Genomic DNA, 13822 nt, shown 5'->3' on the forward strand with positions numbered 1-13822 from the left:
TCAATCACAGAGCATATAGCCTTTGCTTTCACACCATTTCCTAATGTGCTTCCATCATGAACTCTGTAATTTTCACGTCAACGTATGGCCTTAAAAAATCTGTTGAAACGGTGCCATCCCATAGGGCCCATGCGGCTCGTCTGAAGTGAGATGCTGTTATAGGTGTAAGATGCACATCAGATTTCAAAAACTTAGTATGAAAAAAGAGAACGTAAGTGAGCTCATTCATCATTTTTATATTAATTACACGTTGAAATGATAATATTATGTTGATATTGGGTTCGATAAAAAATAACCAGGGTAGAATGTGGTCCTTGCCTCTCCCACCTCCTGTGGCTGCCCCAGAATCCCTGGGCTGTGGCCCCATCGCTCTAGTCTCTGCCTCCTCTTTGCTTGGCCTTCTCCTCTCTTACCTCTTCTTGCTTCTCCCTTGTCAGGGCACTTGTGATGGCATCCAGGACCCACCTGGGTAATCCAGGGTAATCTCATCTTGAAATCCTTAACTACAGCTGCAAATCAGGTAAGCGTGATAGGGGCTAGGATTTGATATTTTGGGGCAGCCATTATTCAACCTACCACATGTAGTTACTAGAAAATGTAGAATTACGTATGTGGTTTGCATTATGTTTGTTTGGACAACTTTGGGCTGCAGTAACCCCTGCCTGAGGGAGTCAGAGAAAGTTTCTCAGGTTCTTGAAGGAAGTTTGAAGTGGAGGGGGCTGGTGACCAGCCTGGGGGAGATCAGAGAGGCGAGAAAGAGCCTGGAGTATTCTGGGGACCCTGGGAGAGGTCTCTGTGGTTGGAATTCAGGGTGAATGAGGGAAGAGTGTTGGATGAAGAATTTGGAAAGACAATGTGTGTATAGCTTTGCCTCTATCCTGTCTTCCTCTAGTGAGCCTTCCTGGCCGCTGCATTTCTCACCTCCCTTGCCACTGAAATTCTGGCTGGGCAGCCGGCTCTGTCAACCGACCCCATGGCCTGGGGAGGTGCGCGGTTATGGAGACACTGGGTTTTTGGGGCAGCTGCCTCCCAGCACCCAGCACACAGGTGTGGGTTGTCGCTGAAACGACTTCCTGACCCTTCTATTAGTTAAGTGATGGTTCTTGAAGGCAACAGAGTCTGGGTGGCTCCTGATTCCTTATCTTCTTGATGATGCCAGAGGGGGCAGTTCCAAGGTGGGTCCTGTGTGTCTCTGGGAGACATTCCTGCAGGTGCAGCCAGCTGGTCTAACCCTCCCAGTGATTTAGTAAGCACCGAATTACCTGCATGAAATTCCTTTCCGCTGAAATTAGCTCCTGTGGTTTCTGCTTCCTGCCGGTGACTGATGCAGGTGGGCTGAAGGGGGGAGAAGGACCTGTGGGTTGCCCTAGGCAACCTGGCTTTTCTGTTGTGAGCAATGGAGATACATAGGAAGCATAAGCATTTTTTAAAAAAATTATTTTCATTCATTTATTTAAAAATTGTTTTAAACTTTCCATTACAGTTGACATGCAATAAATATTAGTTTCAGCTGTACAACATAGTGATTAGACATGTAAATAACTTACGGAGTGACCACCCCGATAAGTCTAGCACCCATCTGACACCATCCATACACAGTTATTACACTATTATTATTATTTTTTAAATATATTTTATTGATTTTTTACAGAGAGGAAGGGAGAGGGATAGAGAGTTAGAAACATCGATGAAAGAGAAACATCGATCAGCTGTCTCCTACACACCTCCTACTGGGGATGTGCCTGCAACCAAGGTACCGGAATCGAACCCGGGACCTTTCAGTCCGCAGGCTGACGCTCTATCCACTGAGCCAAACCAATTAGGGCTATTACACTATTATTGACTATATTCCCTATGCGGTACTTTACATCCCCATGACTATTTTATAACTGGCAATTTGCACATCTTAATCCTCCCCTCTTTTTCACCCATCCCCCCCAAGCCCCTCCCACCTGGCAACCATCAAAATGTTCTCTGTATCTATGAGTTTGTTTCTGTTTCATTTGTTTTTTTTAGATTCTGCATATAAGTGAAATCATGTTATTTGCCTTCTCTATCTGGCTTATTTCACTTAGCATATACCCTCCAGAGGAAGTTTTCAAGCAGAGAGAGCAGGGAGGGAAGGGCATGAATGTATTTGTGCCATAGAACAATTCTTTTGCTCCAGGCAGGTGATGAGCCCCCTATGAGGGTAGCAGAGGTGCAGGCCTGCTTTTTTCTGCGACTCTCTCTTCTTTGGGGTAGGGACAGATGCAAAGATTGGGGAAGGGATGTTCTTTGCTATGATGGGGCAGAGAGCTGACATGGGTGGGTAGGCTCCTGAACATCTTGGCTCTCTCTGTAGCACGTGAGGCAGCGATTCCCAACAGAGAGGATAGTGAGAATGTTGGTGGCCAAAAACCAGGCTCTGCATCAAGGTGCAGAGAGAGCAGGGCCGGTAAAGGCCAGGCTGCACTCTGGATGCCTGCATTTACACTTACTCTCCACGGCCGGTTTGCTGGGCCCACCAGGAAAGACCCTCTCAGGGCCACCGATTCCCTCTGAGCAGGAGGGAAGTCTCATTTTCCCTCTCCTGTGGCAGTGGGAGGGGTGAGGAGGAGAGTGAGGGGATTATCCGAGGGGAGGGGATTCTGGTCTTTATGGTGGGGATGCCGACGGGAGGTGGAACACGTCTCAGATTTTACTCTTCTGCACCTCTGACGTCTTAGCTGCAAAATGTGCATGCCTGGCCCTGGCCGGCGGGTTGGGTGTAGTGGGCGTCCTGTGCACCAAAAGGTTGCGGGTCCGATTCCCTGTCAGGGCACATGCCCAGGCTGCAGGTTCATTCCCTGCATGCAAGAGGCAGCCAGTTGTTTCTCACATGGATGTTTCTCTCTCTCTCCCTCTCTCTCTAAAAAATCGACTAAAAAAAACTTTAGAAAAGTGTGCATGCCTGAAACTCTACCTGTGTGATAGGTGAGGCCCAATCCGGGAATATCTTTCTTATGAATGCCCTACCTATGCAGGGTGGGTCCCCTGCAGTCTCTAATACCAGAGCTGGAGGGGCCCAGAGGTGCTCAGTCATCCTTGAACTCAAACTTGATTGTTCATACATCATCGGTAAAAAATGTTAAGCAGGCACCCCTGGTGTCTATTTATTTATAAATTACATACATAGAGCTTTATAAATGATGTACACGAACTAGATACATGAACATACATTAGTATGCACATTTAAAAATACATGTACATGATCAGATACATTATGCTTATATAAATAAATTATATATGTATATTATATTATGTACATTATAAAGTGATATAAACAAAAATGACAAATGTAATAAATACAGTTTTAAAGTAATTTTTATGGCATTTCACTGAATAATGGCACAAAATCCCTTTTTGTTCTGACAATGAGAGCCATGCCATTAAATGTGCTTCTTTATTTTTGAAAATCCTGGTTGAACACTTTGTGGAAGAGCGACGTGAAGGCCTGGGACTAAATTTGGTTTATTGCAATATTCAGTGCTAAAGGCTGTCACAGCTGAAGAGGGGGCCTCATGAAGACACCCCGCCCCAGACGGGTGCCACGCATTGTGGGCCTGGCTCATTAAATCATGACATTCAGTCTTCAATTTTCAATGCCATCACCCATTCTGCAAAAGTTTTGTTCAAAATTGACTTTCAAATTTCCATCTTCCCTCATGTCAATCAGTTGTCCTCACAACGAAATTAGAATATGTTGCATTTTAATGCTTTTAGCAAATGGGTTTAAAACCCACTCAAACACTTCATTTGGAAGAGTTTTATAAGCAAGTTAAAAAATTCCTTTTTGTTCTCTCTCTCTCTCTCTCTCTCTCTCTCTCTGTGTGTGTGTGTGTGTGTTTAAGGGTAGCTATAAAAGATCTTGGGAACACACAAGGTTTTTAACGACAAAAATCATATAACGATGAGAACATTTTGAAACGTTACTTCCAAATCATACTATGTTCCTTCCAAAAAAGGTCCTCCACCAACAGCTGTTTAAACGTCACCTTGACCCTGATGAAAAGAGATGTCATTTCTGGAATGACATCTGCTGTAACTCTCAACAGACAACCCTGTCTCCCCTCCCTGGAGCATCAGGTGAAATCACATCCTAGGATTAAGGTGAAGTGCTGCTATTTTCTTTGCAGAGATCATTTTAGGCCACTTGTCTTGTTGAAAGGCGGATTAATTTAGTGCGAATCACACTACAATCTGCAGATTCCACTGAACTGGGCCTATGTAAATGGCAGTATGTCGCCATGTGTTGAAAATTGAGCAAGAGAGTGAGGAGGCTGCCCCCAAGTCCTCTGCTCCTCCCCCTAGACGTTGACTAATGTGGGGGACACAATTGGCCAAAAACACACCCAGCACCCAGGTCAGTCTGGATGTTAAATATCGGTAGAGCTGAACTTCCCTACTTTAGACAGAAATGCATGTAAATGTGTACATTGAACTTGAACATTTTCTTCCCACGTGCCAGCAGGTCCTTCTGCTGCCTGAGGGCATGTGCACTTCACTCTGGAGGCCAGTTCTCATGGACCATGGGTCAGCTGAGGCCCAGAGAGGGAGGGGGCTTAGGGCCCATTGCAAGTAGTGACAGAGCCAGACTGAAACTCAGGTCCTTGCCTTCAGGGCCTCCCCTGACCCCCACAGAGGCGTGTGGAGGCAGTGCAGGCTGGTCAGTGCGGCCCCCAGAGGGACAGGTGTTCTGCTCTCTAGGGGAAGCAGGTCCCTGCCTAGGACAGGTGTGAACATGCTTCTTTCTGTTAATTTTTGTTAATCCTCACCCGCATTGATTTTTAGAGAGAGTGGGAGGGAGGAGGAGAGAGGAACATCAATGTGAGAGAGACACAGAGATTGGTTGCCTCCCACCGGCACCCTGACCAGGACTGGGGATCGAGCCTACAATCGAGGTAGGTGCCCTTGACCAGAATCGAACCTTCAGTCCGAGGGCTGAAGCTCCAACCACTGAACCAAACCGGCTAGGGCAAATATGCTTCTTACTAGTGTCCTGTTCCTTCCTGGCCCCTTCCTGCCTTATGACAGGCCGTCTGGATCACTCTGCTCAGGGGTATGTCATGTGTCCTCTCTGGACAAATTAATTTGTCTTTGGCTTGGGGCATAGTTCGCTGTTTTGTACACCTCAGAGTTAAATCTGAAAAGAAAACCAGCCACCTGTGTCCCAAACCAGACAGGCTGGGGCTCAGCACTGTCACCCTCAGATGGCCCTGCTTGGGCCCTCACTGTCCCTGAGAGAGGGAAGGTATAGGGACACACCTAGGGACATCAGCGCCTGTGCCCTGCTCCTAACCAGGAGCAGCCGTAGCCCAAGCTGCTGGGCCATCTGCCCAGGGCCTGGCCCGGAGAAGGGGGTCCCTGGCCAGCTTGGGAGAGGGGGTGAGTACTGTGTGTGATCCCAAGTACCCCTAAGCTCGAGTTGAACTCGTTGGATACTCAAGGCCTCCTGCTGAGCCTAGCAGGTGAGTAAGAGCACACTCACTGCTCTCACACCTTTCTGGCCCCGCCTGCGTGCACACCCTTGTTTTCATGTCTTGAGCTTAGTTCTGATGACATTGGCTGCACCTGCAGCTCTTCACACACAGCCGGCCTGGAGCCATGTGGTCAAAGGGCGTGGCATCCATGGCCGTGCCTAAGCTGTCTTTCCCCCAGATTCAAATCTCCTTTCCTTCTGGGCACAGAGTGAGACTGTATTTCCCAGCTTCCCCTGTAGTTAGATGGGGCCGCGGACTGAGTTCTGGACAGTGCAACGCGGCCAAAGAGATGTGAACCATGCCACGGCCTAGTCTGACCCTTAAAACACCCACGTTGGCTCACTCTCTTCTCTGTCCGACGGCCTGAGGTGAAGGGCTCAGGGGAGATGTCAAGGCCCTCTCTGCAGTCAGTGGAAGGGGCCTGGCCTGGCCCATGGCCATTGCACCTGTGGAAGAAAGAAGTCTTTATATGGGAAGTCACCAAAATGTTCGAGAGGGCACAGCAGTGGCAGCCTGATTAACATAGTGTCTGACCCCAGATGGAGAGTCAGGGGACTTGAAATCTTTAAGATTTTGTGAGGCAACAGAGTGTAGGAGTTAAAAGTTTAGACCTAACCGGTGTGGCTCAGTTGGTTGGAGCATCGTCTCATGCACCAAAGTGTCCCAGGTTCGATTCCCGGTCAGGGTACATACCCAGGTTGTGGGGTTGATCCCCGGTTGGAGCGTGTATGGGAGGCAATCAATTGATGTTTCTCTCTCACATGGATGTTTCTCTCTCTCTCTCTCTCTCCCTCTACTTTCCTCTCTCTCTAGAATCAATGAAAAACATATCTTCGGGTGAGGATAAAAAAAAAAGTATAGACTCTGGAGTTGGACTCCCAAGAAATTGGCTAATGGATTTGCCTATTCTGGATATTTGATACAAATAGAATCATACAATATGTGATTTTTTTGTGATTGGCTTCTTCCACTCAGCTTCGTGATTTCAAAGTTCACCTGTGTTCGGCATGTATCAGTACTTCATGCTTTTTCATGGCTGAATAATATTCCATCATGTGGAGACTACATGTGCAGGACCCTTTCTTAACTGGCTCTACGATGGTGTTGGGCTGGGAACTGGGGAAGTCAGCAGGTGGCTTTCTCTGTGCCTCTTGGGGTCTGTCACTCTAGAATATGCTGCTGGGGCCTGGGGACCCAGGGAGACCGCCAGTCTCACCACATCCCCTAGTCTTTGCCACCCGATCCTGAAATCCCCCCCGCCCCCCCAGCGGCGGTGGCAGCACCACCTACAACTGGTGCGGACCGGTCCCAGGGGGACGCTTCTGTTTTGGGGCTCCCAGCTGTCTCTGGTCAGGGTCTGGAAAAACTTGGAGCCCTTCTCTGGTGACAGTTCGGAGGTCACACAGGGTGGGGAGGTCGGGGGAAGGGGTGCATGGCCTCAGGACCTGGGATTGCTCAACCACGGAGCCTGGACGGCAGTGGGAGTCCAGCCTGGCACCAGTGACGTGGGCCCTACGCCCAGAGAGATGCTTAGGTCTTCACTTGCGGAGCCTTTTTTTCCAAAAAATTTAATTCCACATTGTTTTTCCAGAGAAATTTAATTCCACATTGTTTGTTCTCTGCCCCACAGACGCCTCGGCCGAGGAAACCACGGGAATCTCATTTGAAGAAGAATCTGGCCCCTTGGAGCCCCCTCCCCATTAGCTGGTGGGAGGGTGCCCAGATTTCAGTCGCAGCCACCGCACCAGCAAACCCCAAACCACAGGAATGCGCGGGGTCACCTGGGGACAGAGGGAGGGTGGCTGGACAGTGAGTGAGCCCATGGGCCTGCACCACATGGGGGTCTGCTGTTCGGCCACACGAGCACTGGACTCGGAGCCCCCAGACCTCAGTGTGACTCTGGACTCTGCCACTCTGGCCTGGGATCTTGGTGGTCACATGTGTGGCTAACCACGCTCACCTGGCCACTCCGGCCCTCAGCCAGACTCAGGCCGGGAGCCGAGCTTGGCAGTTGAGGGAAGCCACATAGGGGGATGGGGAGCGAGGAGGCCAGGTGAGTGAGGGTAGAATTTTCTAGTCTCCGGGTCCTGCAGGCTGAGCTGGAGAGGCACCCAGCACTCCCAGGTGCCCTCCAGCACCCGGGAAGGGAACCACAGACTGATGGCATCGGTTACGGTAAGCACTGCGCCAGGCATGTCACATAAGCCATCGCTTTTCTTCTTACAGCTGCTTTATGGTGTGGCTGCCACTCCGTATTCCCTTTTACAGATGAGGAAACCGAGGAAGGTCAAGGGACTCAGCTAGCGTAACAAGGTACCAAGGGCAGAGGCTGGGCAGAGGGCAGCCGTCCCCAAACACTGTGTTCTTTCCACACCGCGTCCCTGGTCCCTGGCCTGGCCCTCAGACTTGTTTCTTGGTGGGATCAAAGTTGAAATCACACATGTAAGTGTTTTTGAGCTGGAATGGACCTGGTGCAAGTTGCCATTTCGCAGGTGGGGAAACTGAAGCCCAGAGAAGGAAGGCGTTGTGTCCCGAGTCACCCAGCCCTGTCCCCTGATGCTCACTGGCCACTTGGTTCACGTGGGTAGAGCCAAGTGTCCCCGAAGCCAAGGCTGTCTGCAGTGGCCAGTGGGACAGAGATTCCCAGCTCTGCAGGTTCAAAGCCTGGCTGTGGATCTGATCCCGCCTCTGGTCCTGAGAGTGTGGACAGCTCAGTGCACCTGTCCCCACGACTGTGACAACAACCCCAGGCCCTGTTGACAGGGTTCAGGAGCATCGGGCTGGTAGGCGAAGGGCTACCCCACGCTGTCTCTCATCTTAGTAGGTTGTGTCCCCTACATTGACACGAGGGTGGGAAAGGGTCCAGCTTCCCATCTCAGCTCAGCCACTGTCCAGCATGTCACCACGGAGGTCCCCGGAGCCCAGTACTTCGTTGGTTGGCCATTACTTACTGAGGATTTCCTGGGAGCAGTCTGGCTGTCTGTGTGCTCGGTGCCGGGGAAAGGAAGATGAAATCATGTCCCTGCCTTCAAGAAGTTGACGGGCTAGTTGGGGAGGCAGATCTTCAGTTAAACCATGACTAGTTCATAGAGTCTTTGCTCTAAAGGAGGATGTGTAAGGTACGGTGGAAATCAAGGTGGGCTTTCCAGAGGAGGCAGGGCTGAGCTGGGACTAGAAGGTTATAGGCCAGGTGAAGCAGAGGTATTGAGTTTCGAAAGTGGGTCCAGCAAGTACAAAGGAATAGATGTGTATAAGGGGATTGAGGACTAACTAGAATAGTTGGAGCATAGGAGGTGGGGTGGAGGTAATGATGGCGTGGGGAAATTAAGTGGGCTAGGGGGTGACACCAGATGTGAAATCCTCACGTAGAGGTGTTTGGACTTCATCCTCAGGGAGGGAGGAGGCATGAAGGATCATGGGACTGACACAACCAGATCTGTGTTTCAGAACGTTCTCTGGGCTGCATCAGAGATGGCCTGTTGGGGGTGGGGAGGGCAGCCAGGGAGCCAATGTAGTGACCTGGGTGCAAGGGGGTGAGGCACCCTCAGGCTGGGCAATGATGAAGAGGATGGAGGAGTGAAAAGATTGGTGGGCTGTGATTGATTGCCTGTGAGTGATGGGGAGAAGGGAGTTGATTTCTGGCTTGAGTGACTGGGCAATGGTGGTGCCATTCATCCCAAACGTAAACTGGATTTGTAGACTTGGTGGTGGGGTTGGGATTCATATGAATTAAGTTCAGGGCCTGATGATTTGAGGTGCTCATGGGACATCCAAAAGGAGACATCTGGGTGATGGCTGGTTTGATAGAAGGATTTGGAGACCAGAAGAAAAGTTAGGACTGAAGTTAGAGATCTTGGGTTATCACTCCAAATCAAATGCAGATGAGTCAGGGGACTACGGAATGCTCTGGAAACGGTGCAGGATGGTTTTGGCAGAAAGGGTCAGTGCCCTGTCCATGTCCCCTTGGCCCTGCAACCCTGCAGCTCTGCCAGAGGACTTTCTCTGAAGCAGGAATGTGCCATAAAATGAATCCCACACATTTTTTTTGGTTCCCACTGCATATAAAATTTATGTCGACTCGACACTGTAGTCTATTAAGTGTGCAACAGCATGATGTCTAACAGATATGCATACCGTAACGGACAAATACTTCATTGCTAAACAATGCTAACCGTCCTCAAACCTTCAGCAAGCCATACGCGTGTTTTCCATGCCATTCCATTGCACCTCATCCCACCATGCGTTTCATTTCTTAACATTCTGGCTGTGGTTCACCGAATGGGTTGAAGTTTGAACACTGGCCTGGACACTGAGCTGGCTGCCTGTAACCTCGGGAGAGTTTGACTCCCCGCTGAGGCCCCAGGCACAGCACAGTGCCTGCCGCACAGGAAGGTGCTCCCTCCATATTTGTTGTTATTTGTTGCATGGCCGTGCCAATAAGTGAATGAATGGCCTACCCCACCCAGACAGGAAAGTGTGGCTTTGATCAGATTCTTCCGTTGCTGAAAAAAAAAACAGCCCACTTCCTGTGGCTTTGATCTCCGCTTTCATTCTGAACTGCCCTGCCTCAGCCAACAGCTGCCCGGAACTCATTTCCTGCTCTTGGGCCACCTTATCTCTCTCTCCAAATACTCCTGAGCTTTCTCTTTCAGGGTGCGCAGGCACACCCCCAGGTCCTCCTCCCCACACCTTTTGGCAACAGGGTGGGGCTGACCTCTTGACTGGGTTAAGTACTTCCCAAATCTCAGCCCCCCTGGGGTGCAGGGCATTTCTGGGCCAGGTGTGTCCTTCTGCCGGATACAGGTCCACATCCTACTGACGGTCTTTGGGGGCAGGAGAATGGGGGTGGGGGATAGACATGGATGAAATAACCATGCGAAGTCTAATGATCAACTGTAAAAGATGTGACAGAGGAAAATTCGAGGCTACCTTGAGAATGTGTGCCCCTGGGGACCAGGGAGGGCTTCCCCAAGACCGAGACAACCTGAGACCTGAAGGTGATGGAAGTTAAAGGGGGTAAAAGAGAGAGAAAGAGCTGACAGGAGGTGAGAACTGCAATTGCAAAGGCCCTGAGGTAGGAACAATAGCATCCACTTGAACCAAAGAGAACTAAGCGAGCCTGGCTGGTGTGGCTCAGAGGCTGAGCATCACGGGTTCGATTGCCGGTGAGGGCACATGCCCGGATTGCGGGCTCGATCCCCAGTGGGGGACGTGGAGGAGGCAGCCATTCAGTGTTTCGCTCTCATCATGGATGTTTCTATCTCTCTCTCCCTCGCCTTCTCTGAAATCAATAAAAATATGTAAAAAAAAGAAAAAGAAAAAAGAAAACTAAGCACTTCTGGTGCCCAAAGAATGAGGGGCTTACAACCACCGAGGCTGGAGATTTTGGATTTATCCCCAGAGCAGTGGAAAGCAACAGTGTTTGAAGAATGATGATGACACTCTTTAGAAAGCTCATTTGGCTGCAATATGGCTGAAGGATGGGGTGGTGGTCCAAGTGAGGAAGCTGGGAGACCAGTCGCGAGGCTGTGGCAGCTCCAAGGGGCATTTAAGGGGGTGGTGGTCAAGGTGCATCACGTGACTGGCCTTAAGAAATACAGTATTTCCTCCGTCATTTGTTCGTTCAATGCTTTTAAACACCTACCGGGAGTCCGCTCTGCCTAAGTGCCCTGGGGAGCCAGAGTCAGGCTGGGCTCTGCCTTCAGGCAGCTCGCATCTCTCTGGGAGGACAAACTAGGGCCAGCGAGGCCAGAGTGTAAGTGCAAAGCGCTCTGGGAGGTTCAGATGGCACATGCCCCAAGGCACAGGCCCAGAGGGAGTGTGGGCACCTGTAGCGGGTGCTCTCCTGCAAACACTGTTGGTGAGAAGTCAGGAACCGTCATTTGTAGGATTCAGGTGGGGTGGGGGGCATGGGGGTGGGATACAGCACTGTCTCCTCCTCTTGGGCAGTGGGGCGGCTGCAGGGTGTGCTGGGGGTCGGGAGGTCCAGGTGGAAGCCTGGCTATGGCTTCTCTAGGGTGGTAACACTTCTCTGGGCCCCGGGAATCTCCCCTGTGCCCCGAGGGCCTGTCTCCCTTTGCAAAGGCCCTTTTCCTGGGCGCAGTGGGGTGTGAGAGGGCACACGGGTCTCCCCAGTGCCGCTAGACCAGGTGAGGACGTGTCCAGCCCCGGAGGTGTCCCTTTCCTCTTCCTGCCTGAGTCACCTTCCTTGGAAGCACAGTGACCCCGCTTACTCAGGGAGTCCACCCTTCCCCCCCGCCCCCCCCCTTACGCGGCCCTGCCCTTCGCCCGGGGAGGGATCGGCGGCGAGGAGCCCTGAGATGTGTCAGTGAGCAAGCCCAGTCCCCCTCCCGCCCCCCAGGTAGGGCCTGGGTCTCCCCCTTGGGGTGGGGATGGGGATGTTTCTTTTCCTTGAAATGGGCTTCTGAACAGCTGTGAGGAGTGCCCCCTCCCACAGGCCTTGTTGACAGTAACCTCCCTGCCCCCCAAGCCCCTCAAAAGGCTCTGAGGGCCCCTCCGGATGTAGGGGATGGCGCATGGTGGGGCTGGTTTGTGGAGCTGCAGCTGCTGCCTCCCCGTGTGTCCTCCTGGTGCCCAGGGCTGTTGGTGGTTCTAGCACAGGGGTGGGCAAACTTTTTGACTCGAGGGCCACAATGGGTTCTTAAACTGGACCGGAGGGCCGGAACAAAAGCATGGATGGAGTGTTTGTGTGAACTAATATAAATTCAAAGTAACCATCATTACATAAAAGGGTACGGTCTTTTTTTTTTTTTTTTTAGTTTTATTCATTTCAAACGGGCTGGATCCGGCCCGCGGGCCGTAGTTTGCCCACGGCTGGTCTAGCAGGACCCCCGTCTGTGTTCTCAGACTTCAAGGTGCTTCCCCATAAAGCCCCTGGCCCAGGCCTTGCTGTGCCTTGGAACGCGGGCAGGATGTGTGGGGCTCCTAGGGACTCATGGAGCGCAGGCCTCTGATCTCGGGCTGGTTTTCCTGTCCGCCCGCCCGGGTGCTGACAGCAGGGCTCCCTCCCTGCCTCCTGCCTGGCCTCGTGGTCAGCTTCACAGACCAGGTGACGCGTGCACAGGAGGAGGAGCTGCCCCTGGCGGGGCAGGGGGAGAAGGGGCTCTGCTGGCCAGCACCAGGGGCTCTGGGCAGCCCCACCACTGGCCCCCACCTAGGGACCTCCTCCTAAATTCCAATTTAAACACGCACAACGGAAAAGGATTGCAAATAAACCCCCGGACAAAGATATTCCCAAGAAATTCCTAGGATGCCAGGCCCTTTGTTCACACAGAAGTTTGCCAATCCGTGTAGATTAATAAAACAGATAAGTAGAAGCTAATCCAGTTGAAGGGGTTGGGCACCGAGGAAAGGGATAAGCACCCCAACGGTTCAGCCCCTCCATCCTCCTGCCCCTCACTCCCCCCACCCCCCCCAAAAGGTTCTATCCGGTGACCTAGATTCTCGCCTCCTCCGGGGCATTGGGGAAGGCCGTCCCGGTGTTGGTGATGGCTTAGCAGGGAAAAGTCCCCGAGGGACACCTGCCAGTCGGCTGTCATTGCCCGAATCCCTCCATTCACTGAGGTCACTGAGGTCCCTGTCCTACCAAACCCCGAGGAGGGAGCCCGCAGGACCAATTTCCCTGGGTCCATCCTAAGGAGCCCAGGTCCAGAGTCTCTTGGCGGCCCCAGAAAGAAAGGAGAGAAGTGTCAAGGGCGTGTCTGAGGTGTCATTTTTGGGTGGGGTGGGGTGGGGTGGGGGGCATGGGGGTGGGATACAGCACTGTCTCCTCCTCTCGGGCAGCGGGGCAGCTGCAGGGTGTGCTGGGGGTCGGGAGGTCTGGGTGGAAGCCTGGCTCTGGCTTCCCTAGGGCGGGAACACTTCTCTGGGCCTCAGTCTTCTCACCTGTAATAGGGGGTCACACTTCCTGCAGCCTCGAAGACAGAACCTTCAGGTCTGGTGACAAGATGCCCCGAGTAAGTGATACACTCAGCCCGGCCCCCAGGAGTCCCCTGGCCCAGGCTGACCCTCGGTGGGGGTCACATGTCTCAGCATGTGTCTTTGAAATAAATAAAAATATATTTCCTGAGTGTCTTCCTCAGGGTTGGGGGCGTCTTCACAGTCGTTCCCGAGCCTCTTCAGAAGGAGTGGCTCCTCGTGGAATGTCCTCCCGCACTGTGAGCTGTAGGCAGCGGACCAAGGCTGAGAGGAACTCCCTGTGGTCGCCTCACCCACCTCCCAGACACAAACACAAAAATGTCCCGAGGTACCGAGGCACTCGCCACGCCCTGGAACATGTTTTCCGCAGAGCATTCCCTCAG

At 52.0% G+C, this 13822-nt stretch overlaps 1 long non-coding RNA gene across 2 annotated transcripts; it reads left to right on the forward strand.

Annotated features, from left to right (window-relative positions):
* Positions 1-434: 434 nt before the first annotated feature.
* On the forward strand, positions 435-11369 carry LOC102423221. 2 transcript variants are annotated; one of them, XR_002832132.1, is made up of 4 exons: positions 435-520; positions 3987-4131; positions 7132-7554; positions 7728-11369. It is a non-coding gene; the product is annotated as an uncharacterized LOC102423221 (long non-coding RNA). The 2 variants fall into 2 exon arrangements; XR_002832131.1 differs by having other exon boundaries at positions 7132-11369.
* The last annotated feature ends 2453 nt before the right edge of the window (positions 11370-13822 follow it).

This window comes from Myotis lucifugus, unplaced genomic scaffold, assembly GCF_000147115.1.
Source record: "Myotis lucifugus unplaced genomic scaffold, Myoluc2.0 scaffold_329, whole genome shotgun sequence".
NCBI lineage: Eukaryota > Metazoa > Chordata > Mammalia > Chiroptera > Vespertilionidae > Myotis > Myotis lucifugus.